The sequence below is a fragment of the Arachis ipaensis genome, chromosome B10 (assembly GCF_059453495.1).
Source record: "Arachis ipaensis isolate K30076 ecotype BB chromosome B10, ASM5945349v1, whole genome shotgun sequence".
In the NCBI taxonomy this organism is placed as follows: domain Eukaryota; kingdom Viridiplantae; phylum Streptophyta; class Magnoliopsida; order Fabales; family Fabaceae; genus Arachis; species Arachis ipaensis.
In genome coordinates this window covers 44988352-45000469 of record NC_142435.1, presented here as the reverse complement: position 1 = coordinate 45000469, position 12118 = coordinate 44988352, and the positions used below count along the sequence as shown (strand labels likewise).

The window sequence follows — 12118 nt, the reverse complement described above, 5'->3', positions numbered from 1 at the left end:
GATAGGAACATTCTTGTGGAAGCAGACCCAGAACCTGAAAGGACTCTGAAAAAGAAACTAAGAGAAGCTAAAATACAACAATCCAGAGATAACCTTTCAGAAATTTTCGAACAGGAAGAGGATATGGCAGCCGAAAATAATAATAATGTAAGGAAGATGCTTGGTGACTTTACTGCACCTAATTCCAATTTACATGGAAGAAGCATCTCCATTCCTGCCATTGGAGCAAACAACTTTGAGCTGAAACCTCAATTAGTTTCTCTGATGCAGCAGAACTGCAAGTTTCATGGACTTCCATCTGAAGATCCTTTTCAGTTCTTAACTGAATTCTTGCAGATATGTGATACTGTTAAGACTAATGGAGTAGATCCTGAAGTCTATAGGCTCATGCTTTTCCCTTTTGTTGTAAGAGACAGAGCTAGATTATGGTTGGATTCTCAACCCAAAGACAGCCTGAACTCTTGGGATAAGCTGGTCACGGCTTTCTTAGCCAAGTACTTTCCTCCTCAAAAGCTGAGCAAGCTTAGAGCTGATGTTCAAACCTTCAGACAGAAAGAAGGTGAATCCCTCTATGAAGCTTGGGAAAGATATAAACAGTTGACCAAAAAGTGTCCTTCTGACATGCTTTCAGAATGGACCATCCTGGATATATTCTATGATGGTTTATCTGAGCTATCAAAGATGTCATTGGACACCTCTGCAGGTGGATCCATTCACCTAAAGAAAACGCCTGCAGAAGCTCAAGAACTCATTGACATGGTTGCTAATAACCAGTTCTTGTACACTTCTGAGAGGAATCCTGTGAGTAATGGGACGTCTATGAAGAAGGGAGTTCTTGAAGTTAATACTCTGAATGCCATATTGGCTCAGAATAAAATATTGACTCAGCAAGTCAACATGATCTCTCAGAGTCTGCATGGAATGCAAGCTGCATCCAACAGTACTCAAGAGGCTTCTTATGAAGAAGAAGCTTATGATCCTGAGAACCCTGCAATAGCAGAGGTGAATTACTTAGGTGAACCTTATGGAAACACCTATAACTCATCATGGAGAAATCATCCAAATTTCTCATGGAAGGATCAAAAGCCTCAACAAGGCTTTAATAATGGTGGAAGAAATAGGTTTAACAATAATAAACCTTTTCCATCATCCACTCAGCAACAGACAGAGAACTCTGAACAAAATGCTTATAATTTAGCAAATCTAGTCTCTGATCTATCTAAGGCCACTGTGAGTTTCATGAATGAAACCAGGTCTTCCATTAGAAATTTGGAAGCACAAGTGGGCCAGCTGAGTAAAAGGATCACTGAAATCCCTCCAAGTACTCTCCCAAGCAATACAGAAGAGAATCCAAAAGGAGAGTGCAAGGCCATTGACATAAGCACCATGGCCGAACCTGTGAGGAGAGGAGAGGACGTGAATCCTAAGGAGGAAGACCTCCTGGGACGTCCAGTGATCAATAAGGAGCTTCCCTTTGAGGAACCAAAGGACTCTGAGGCTCATCTAGAGACCATAGAGATTCCATTGAACCTCCTTATGCCCTTCATGAGCTCTGATGAGTATTCCTCTTCTGAAGAGAATGAGGATGTTACTGAAGAGCAAACTGCCAAGTTTCTTGGTGCAATCATGAAGCTGAATGCTAAATTATTTGGCATTGATGCTTGGGAAGTTGAACCTCCCTTGTTCATCAATGAACTAAGTGATCTGGATCAACTGACATTGCCTCAGAGAGACAGGATCCTGGAAAGTTCATAATACCCTGTACCATAGGCACCATGATCTTTAAGGCTCTATGTGACCTTGGTTCAGGAATAAACCTCATGCCCCTCTCTGTAATAGAGAAACTGGGAATCTATGGGTTGCAAGCTACTAAAATCTCATTAGAGATAGCAGATAGTTCAAGAAAACAAGCTTATGGACAAGTAGAGGACGTGTTAGTAAAGGTTGAGGGCCTTTACATCCTTGCTGATTTCATAGTCCTGGATACTGGAAAGGAAGAGGATGAATCCATCATCCTAGGAAGACCTTTCCTGGCCACAGCAAGAGCTGTGATTGATGTTGACAGAGGTGAAATAGTCCTTCAATGGAATGAGGACTCCCTTGTGTTTAAAACTCAAGGATCTCCCTCTGCAACCATGGAGAGGAAGCAGAAAAAGCTTCTCTCAAAGCAGAATCAACCAGAGCCCCCACAGTCAAACTCTAAGTTTGGTGTTGGGAGGCCACAACCAAACTCTAAGTTTGGTGTTGAACTCCCATATCCAAACTCTAAGTTTGGTGTTGGAGAGTCTCAACCAAGCTCTGCACATCTGTGAGGCTCCATGAGAGCCCACTGTCAAGCTATTGACATTAAAGAAGCGCTTGTTGGGAGGCAACCCAATTTTTATTTATCTAATTATATTTTTCTTAGTTATATGTCTTTGTAGGTTCATGATTATGTAGAGTCACAAAATAAATATAAAAATTAAAAACGGAATCAAAAACAGCAGAAGAAAAATCACACCCTGGAGGAGCATCTGTCTGGCATTCAGCGCCAGAACAGAGCATGGTTCTGGCGCTGAACGCCCAAAATGGGCAGCTTCTGGGTGCTGAACGCCAGAACAGGCATGGTTTTGGCGTTCAACGCCAGAAATGGCACACAAATGGGCGTTGAACGCCCAAAATGGCCACCAACCTGGCGCTGAACGCCCAGAGTTGTGTGCAAAGCCATTTTTACATGCCTAATGGGTGCAGGGATGTAAATCCTTGAACACCTCAGGATCTGTGGACTCCACAGGATCCACTCAGGATCTGTGGACCCCACAGGATCCACTCAGGATCTGTGGACCCCACAGGATCCCCACCTACCTCCACTCACTTCTTCTCACCACTTTCTTTCACACAACCCCATAAATACTCTTCCCCAAAAACCCTTCATCAATCACCTCAAACTCTCTTCCCCATCACCTCTTCACCACTCAGATCCATCCACTCTTCCCCATAAACCTACCTCATAAACTCCACCTACCTTCAAAAATTCAAAACCAATTTCCCACCTAAACCCAACCATATGGCCGAAACCTTTCCCCCCTCCCTTTCCTATATAAAGCCCTCCATTTTTCATCAAATTCACATAACACACCCCTCTACACCCTTCTTGGCCGAAACACTCCCCACTCTCCCTCTCCTCCATTTCTTCTTCTTCTTCATCTATTCTTTCTTTTATTGCTCGAGGGCGAGCAAAATTCTAAGTTTGGTGTGGTAAAAGCATAATCTTTTTGTTTTTCCATTACCATTGATGGCACCTAAGACCGGAGAATCCTCTAGAAAGGGGAAAGGGAAGACAAAAGCTTTCACATCCGAGTCATGGGAGATGGAAAGGTTCATCTCCAAAGCCCATCAAGACCACTTCTATGATGTTGTGGCCAAGAAGAAGGTGATCCCCAAGGTCCCTTTCAAACTCAAAAGAAATGAGTATCCGGAGATCCGACATAAAATTCAAAGAAGAGGTTGGGAAGTTCTAACAAATCCCATCCAACAAGTCGGCATCCTAATGGTTCAAGAGTTCTATGCCAATGCATGGATCACCAAGAACCATGATCAAAGTAAGAACCCGGATCCAAAGAACTATGTTACAATGGTTCGGGGAAAATACTTAGATTTTAGTCTGGAAAATGTGAGGTTGGCGTTTAACTTGCCCATGATGCAAGGAGATGAACGCCCCTACACTAGAAGGGTCAACTTTAATCAAAGGTTGGACCAAGTCCTTATGGACATATGTGTAGAAGGAGCTCAATGGAAGATTGACTCCAAAGGCAAGCCGGTTCAACTAAGAAGATTGGACCTCAAGCCTGTAGCTAGAGGATGGTTGGAGTTCATTCAATGCTCAATCATTCCCACTAGCAACCGGTCTGAAGTTACTATAGACCGGGCCATCATGATCCATAGCATCATGATTGGAGAAGAGGTGGAAGTTCATGAGATTATACCTCAAGAACTCTACAAGGTGGCTGACAAGTCCTCCACTATGGCAAGGTTAGCCTTTCCTCACCTCATTTGCCACTTATGCAATTCAGCTGGGATTGACATAGAGGGAGATATCCTCATTAAAGAGGACAAGCCCATCACTAAGAAGAAGATGGAGCAAGCAAGAGAGCCCATTCATGGAGCTCAAGAGGCGCAGGAAGCTCATCACCATGAGATTCCGGAAATGCCTCAAATGCACTTTCCTCCACAAAACTATTGGGAGCAAATCAACACCTCCCTAGGAGAATTGAGTTCCAATATGGGACAACTAAGGGTGGAACATCAAGAGCACTCCATCATGCTCCATGAAATAAGAGAAGATCAAAAAGCAATGAGGGAGGAGCAACAAAGACAAGGAAGAGACATAGAAGAGCTCAAAGACATCATTGGTTCCTCAAGGAGGAAACGCCACCATCACTAAGGTGGACTCATTCCTTGTTCTTACTTTATCTGTTTTTCGGTTTCTATGTTATGTGCTTATCTATGTTTGTGTCTTCATTACATGATCATTAGTAATTAGTAACTTTGTCTTAAAGATATAAATGTCCTATGAATCCATCACCTCTCTTAAATGAAAAATGTTTTAATTCAAAAGAACAAGAAGTACATGAGTTTCGAATTTATCCTTGAACTTAGTTTAATTATATTGATGTGGTGACAATGCTTCTTGTTTTCTGAATGAATGCCTGAACAGTGCATATGTCTTTTGAAGTTGTTGTTTAAGAATGTTAAATATGTTGGCTCTTGAAAGAATGATGACTAGGGGACATGTTATTTGATAATCTGAAAAATCATAAAAATGATTCTTGAAGCAAGAAAAAGCAGCAAAGAACAAAGCTTGCAGAAAAAAATAGTGAAAAAAAAATAGAAAGAAAAAGAAAAAGCAAGCAGAAAAAGCCAAAAGCTCTTAAAACCAAGAGGCAAGAGCAAAAAGCCAATAACCCTTAAAACCAAAAGGCAAGGGAAATAAAAAGGATCCCAAGGCTTTGAGCATCAGTGGATAGGAGGGCCTAAAGGAATAAAATCCTGGTCTAAGCGGCTAAACCAAGCTGCCCCTAACCACGTGCTTGTGGCGTGTAGGTGTCAAGTGAAAACTTGAGACTGAGCGGTTAAAGTCAAGGTCCAAAGCAAAAGAAGAGTGTGCTTAAGAACCCTGGACACCTCTAATTGGGGACTTTAGCAAAGCTGAGTCACAATCTGAAAAGGTTCACCCAATTATGTGTCTGTGGCATTTATGTATCTGGTGGTAATATTGGAAAACAAAGTGCTTAGGGCCACGGCCAAGACTCATAAAGAAGCTGTGTTCAAGAATCATCATACTGAACTAGGAGAATCAATAACACTATCTGAACTCTGAGTTCCTATAGATGCCAATCATTCTGAACCTCAATGGATAGAGTGAGATGCCAAAACTATTCAAGAGGCAAAAAGCTATAAGTCCCGCTCATATAATTGAAGCTATGTTTCATTGATAGTTTGGAATTTATAGTATATTCTCTTCTTTTTATCCTATTTGATTTTCAGTTGCTTGGGGACAAGCAACAATTTAAGTTTGGTGTTGTGATGAGCGGATAATTTATACGCTTTTTGGCATTGTTTTTAGTATGTTTTTAGTAGAATCTAGTTACTTTTAGGGATGTTTTCATTAGTTTTTATGTTAAATTCACATTTCTGGACTTTACTATGAGTTTGTGTGTTTTTCTGTGATTTCAGGTATTTTCTGGCTGAAATTGAGGGACTTGAGCAGAAATCAGATTCAGAGGTTGAAGAAGGACTGCTGATGCTGTTGGATTCTGACCTCCCTGCACTCAAAGTTGATTTTCTGGAGCTACAAAACTCGAAATGGCGCGCTTCCAATTGCATTGGAAAGTAGACATCCAGAGCTTTCCAGAATCATATAATAGTCCATACTTTGGCCAATAATAGACGACGCAAACTGGCGTTCAACGCCAGCTCTCTGCCCAATTCTGGCGTCCAGCGCCAGAAAAGGATCCAAAACCAGAGTTGAACGCCAGAAATGGATCAAAACCTGGCGTTCAACTCCACAAATGGCCTCTGCACGTGGAAAGTTAAAGCTCAGCCCAAGCACACACCAAGTGGGCCCCGGAAGTGGATTTATGCATCAATTACTTACTTCTGTAAACCCTAGTAGCTAGTTTATTATAAATAGGACCTTTCACTATTGTATTAGACGTCTTATTGAGAATCTTTGGATTATATTTTGATCTATTGATCACGTTTTGGGGGCTGGCCATCTCGGCCATGCCTGGACCTTTCACTTATGTATTTTCACGGTAGAGTTTCTACACTCCATAGATTAAGGTGTGGAGCTCTGCTGTTCCTCAAAGATTAATGCAAAGTACTACTGTTTTCTATTCAATTCATCTTATTCCGCTTCTAAGATATTCATTCGCACTTCAACCTGAATGTGATGAATGTGACAATCATCATCATTCCCTATGAACGCGTGCCTGACAACCACTTCCGTTCTACCTTAGACTGAATGAGTATCTCTTAGATCTCCTAACCAGAATCTTCGTGGTGTAAGCTAGAATGATGGCGGCATTCAAGAGAATCCGGAAGGTCTAAACCTTGTCTGTGGTATTCCGAGTAGGATTCAATGAATGAATGACTGTGACGAGCTCCAAACTCGCGATTGCAGGGCGTTAGTGACAGACGCAAAAGGATAGTAAATCCTATTCCAGCATGATCGAGAACCGACAGATGAATAGCCGTGCCGTGACAAGGTGCGTTGATCATTTTCACTGAGAGGATAAGATGAAGCCATTGACAAAGGTGATGCCTCCAGACGATTAGCCGTGCCGTGACAGGGCATTGGATCATTTTCCCGAGAGATGACCGAAAGTAGCCGTTGACAATGGTGATGTATCACATAAAGCCAGCCATGGAAAGGAGTAAGACTGACTGGATGAAGATAGCAGGAAAGCAGAGGTTCAGAGGAACGAGAAGCATCTCTATTCGCTTATCTGAAACTCTCACCAATGATTTACATAAGTACCTCTATCCCTATTCTATTATTTATTATTCGAAAACATCATTATCAATCTATATCTGCCTAACTGAGATTTGCAAGGTGACCATAGCTTGCTTCATACCGACAATCTCCGTGGGATTCGACCTTTACTCACGTAAGGTATTACTTGGACGACCCAGTGCACTTGCTGGTCAGTTACACGGAGTTGTGAATCGTGGTTTTGGCATCATGTTTTTGGCGCCATTTCCAGGGAAAGAAAGAGCAATGAATTTTACATAATTAAAGTGTAATCACGATTCCGCGTACCACTGGGCGTAGTGACAGACGCAAAAGGAGGGTGAATCCTATTCCAGTATGATCGAGAACCTCAGATGATTAGCTGTGCTGTGACAGAGCATTTGGACCGTTTTCACAAGAGGATAGGATGCAGCCATTGACCACGGTGATGCCTCCAGATGATTAGCCATGCAGTGACAGCGCATAGGACCATTTTCCAGAGAGGATGAAAAGTAGCCATTGACAATGGTGATGTCCTTACATAAAGCCAGCCATGGAAAGGAGTAGGACTGATTGGATGAAGACAGCAGGAAAGCAGAAGTTCAGAGGGACGAAAGCATCTCTATACGTTTATCTGAAATTCTCACCAATGATATACATAAGTATTTCTATCTTTATTTTCTGTCTATTTATTATTTATTTTCGAAAACTCCATAATCAATTATTATCCGCCTGACTGAGATTTACAAGATGACCATAGCTTGCTCCATACCAACAATCTCCGTGGGATCGACCCTTACTCACGTAAGGTTTTATTACTTGGACGACCCAGTGCACTTGCTGGTTAGTTGTATCGAAGTTGTGAATGAAAAACAATTTATTAAGACGTACGTACAGAGTTTTTGGCGCCGTTGCCTGAGATCACAATTTCGTGCACCAAGTTTTTGGCGCCGTTGTCGGGGATTGTTCGAGTTTGGACAACTGACGGTTCATCTTGTTGCTCAGATTAGGTAATTTTCTTTTTGTTTCATTTTCAAAAATTTTTCAAAAATCTTTCAAAAATTTCTCAGCTGTTTTCGAAAAAAAATATAAATCTTTTCAAAAATATATTTTTCTTCAGAATTTTTAAGAATGAATTCTAGAGTTTCATGAAGCATGTTGAAGTCTGGCTGGCTGTAGAGCCATGTCTAAATTCTTTTGGACTGAAGCCTCCACATGTTAGAGAATTGCTTGTACTGCTAAAGCTTGACTGGCTATTAAGCCATGTCTAACCCTCAGATTGGAGCTTTAGAATAAGAGTGCAAGATTCCTGGAATTCATATTAAAAATTTTGGAATCCTTATTTTTCTTTTTCAAATTAATTTTCGAAAAATTAAAAAAAAATCATAAAATCATAAAAATCAAAAATATTTTGTGTTTCTTGTTTGAGTCTTGAGTCAATTTCAAGTTTGGTGTCAATTGCATTTTTTCTAAAAATTCCTTGCATTTTTCGAAAAAAATCATGCATTCATAGTGTTCTTCATGATCTTCAAGTTGTTCTTGATAAAACCTTCTTGATTGATCTTCATATTATATTGTTTTGTGTTGTATGGTATTTTTCATATGCATTCTTGAATTCTTAGTGTCTAAGCATTAAAGATTTCTAAGTTTGGTGTCTTGCACGTTTTCTTTGCATTGAAATTTTTTCAAAAATATGTTCTTGATGTTCATCATGATCTTCAAAGTGTTCTTGGTGTTCATCTTGACATTCATAGCATTCTTGCATCCATTCATTGTTTTGATCCAAAATTTACATGCATTGCTTCATTTTCATGTTTTTTCTCTTTCATCATTAAAAATTAAAAAATCAAAAAAATATCTTTTCTTTTTCTCTCATAAATTTCGAAAATTAGATTTGACTTTTTCAAAAAATTTTAAAATCTAGTTGTTTTTATGAGTCAAATCAAATTTTCAATTTAAAAATCTTATCTTTTTCAAAATCTTTTTCAAAAGTCAAATCTTTTTCATTTTTCTTAGTTATTTTCGAAAATTTTAAAAAAATATTTTTCAAAAATCTTTTTCTTATCTTTATCACATGATTTTCGAAAATAACATCATCAATTAATGTTTTGATTCAAAAATTTCAAGTTTGTTACTTGCTTGTTAAGAAAGATTCAAACTTTAAATTCTAGAATCATATCTTGTGATTTCTTGTGAATCAAGTCATTAATTGTGATTTTAAAAATCAAATCTTTTTTTTTCAAAACTAATTTCAATCATATCTTTTCAAAAATATCTTCTTATCTTGTTTTTTTCAAAAATTTGATTTTAAAATATCTTTTCTAACTTCCTATCTTCTTATCTTTTCAAAATTGATTTTCAAATTTGTTTCAACTAACTAACTAACTTTTTGTTTGTTTCTTATATTTTTCAAAACTACCTAACTAACCCTCTCTCTCTAATTTTCGAAAATATCTCCCTCTTTTTCAAAAATTCTTTTTAATTAACTAATTGTTTCAAAATTTAATTTTAATTTATTTCTTCTTTTAATTTTCGAAAATCACTAACCATTTTTCAAAAATAATTTTCAAAAATTCTCTTTCTCTCTCATCTCCTTCTATCTATTTATTCATCTACTAACACTTCTCTTCATCTCACATCTCTGCTCTCCTCACCCTTGTGTTTCTTTCCTTACATTACATTCTTTTCTCCTTCTTTTCTTCTACTCACACAGGGACCTCTATACTGTGGTAAAAAGGATCCCTATTATTATTTCTCTGTTCTCTCTTTTTCATATGAGCAGGAGCAAGGACAAGAACATTCTTGTTGAAGCAGATCCAGAACCTGAAAGGACTCTGAAGAGGAAACTAAGAGAAGCTAAATTACAACAATCCAGCAAGCACCTTTCAGAAATTTTCGAACAGGAAGAGGAGATGGCAGCCAAAAATAATAATAATGCAAGGAAGATGCTTGGTGACTTTACTGCACCAAAGTCCAATTTACATGGAAGAAGCATCTCCATCCCTACCATAGGAGCAAACAATTTTGAGCTTAAGCCTCAACTAGTTTCTCTGATGCAACAAAACTGCAAGTTTCATGGACTTCCAGCTGAAGATCCTTTTTAGTTCCTAACTGAATTCTTGCAGATATGTGATACTGTTAAGACTAATGGAGTAGATCCTGAAGTCTACAGGCTCATGCTTTTCCCGTTTGCTGTAAGAGACAGAGCTAGAGTATGGTTGGACTCTCAACCTAAGGATAGCCTGAACTCTTGGGATAAGCTGGTCACGGCTTTCTTAGCCAAGTTCTTTCCTCCTCAAAAGCTTAGTAAGCTTAGAGTGGATGTTCAAAGCTTCAGACAGAAAGAAGGTGAATCCCTCTATGATGCTTGGGAGACATACAAGCAACTGACCAAAAGTTTCCTTCTGACATGCTTTCAGAATGGACCATCCTGGATATATTCTATGATGGTCTGTCTGAATTAGCTAAGATGTCATTGGATACCTCTGCAGGTGGATCCATTCACCTAAAGAAAATACCTGTAGAAGCTCAAGAACTCATTGACATGGTTGCTAATAACCAGTTCATGTACACTTCTGAGAGGAATCCTGTGAGTAATGGGACGCCTCAGAAGAAGGAAGTTCTTGAAATTGATACTCTGAATGCCATATTGGCTCAGAATAAAATATTGACTCAGCAAGTCAATATGATTTCTTAGAGTCTGAATGGAATGCAAGCTGCATCCAACAGTACTCAAGAGGTATCTTCTGAAGAAGAAACTTATGATCCTGAGAACCCTGCAATAGCAGATGTGAATTACATGGGTGAACCATCTGGAAACATCTATAATCCCTCATGGAGAAATCACCCAAATATCTCATGGAAGGATCAACAAAAGCCTCAACAAGGCTTTAATAATGGTGGAAGAAACAGGTTTAGTAATAGCAAGCCTTTTCCATCATCCACTCAGCAACAGACAGAGAATTCTGAGCAGAATCCATCTAGCGTAGCAAATTTAGTCTCTGATCTATCTAAGGCCACTGTGAGTTTCATGAATGAAACATGGTCCTCCATTAGAAATTTGGAATCACAAATAGTCCAGCTGAGTAAAAGAATCACTGAAACCCCTCCTAGTACTCTCCCAAGCAATACAGAAGAGAATCCAAAAGGAGAGTGCAAGGCCATTGAATTAATTACCATGGCCGAACCTGTAAGGGAGGTTGAGGACGTGAATCCCAGTGAGGAAGACCTCCTGGGACGTCCAGTGATCAATAAGAAGTTTCCCTCTGAGGAACCACAGGAATCTGAGACTCATCCAGAGACCATAGAGATTCCATTGAACCTCCTTATGCCATTCATGAGCTCTGATGAGTATTCCTCTTCTGAAGAGAATGAGGATGTCACTGAAGAGCAAGTTGCCAAGATCCTTGGTGCAATCATGAAGCTGAATGCCAATTTATTTGGTAATGAGACTTGGGGAGATGAACCTCCCCTGTTCACCAATGAACTAAAAGCATTGGATCAACTGAGATTTCCTCAGAAGAAACTGGATCCTGGAAAGTTCCTAATACCTTGTACCATAGGCACCATGACCTTTGAGAAGGCTCTATGTGACCTTGGGTTAGGGATAAACCTCATGCCCCTCTCTGTAATGGAGAAATTGGGAATCTTTGAGGTGCAAGCTGCCAGAATCTCATTAGAGATGGCAGACAACTCAAGAAAACAGGCTTATGGACAAGTAGAGGACATGTTAGTAAAGGTTGTAGGCCTTTACATCCCTGCTGATTTCATAATCCTAGATACTGGAAAGGAAGAGGATGAATCCATCATCCTTGGAAGACCCTTCCTAGCCACAGCAAGAGCTGTGATTGATGTTGACAGAGGTGAATTAGTCCTTCAATTGAATAAGGACTCCCTTGTGTTTAAAACTCAAGGTCATCCTTCTGTAAACATGGAAAAGAGGCACAGTAAGCTTTCCCACTGCAGAGTCAACCAAAGCCCCCACAGTCAAACTCTAAGTTTGGTATTGGGAGGCCACAACCAAACTCTAAGTTTGGTGTTGAACTCCCATATCCAAACTCTAAGTTTGGTGTTAGGAAGTCTCAACAATGCTCTGAACATCTGTGAGGCTCCATGAGAGCCCAC

General features: G+C 39.6%; 1 non-coding gene across 1 annotated transcript; it reads right to left on the bottom strand.

Annotated features, from left to right (window-relative positions):
- Positions 1-519: 519 nt before the first annotated feature.
- On the bottom strand, positions 520-627 carry LOC148579883 (small nucleolar RNA R71). Its single transcript, XR_015896313.1, has one exon. It is a non-coding gene; the product is annotated as a small nucleolar RNA R71 (small nucleolar RNA).
- Between the last annotated feature and the right edge of the window lie 11491 nt (positions 628-12118).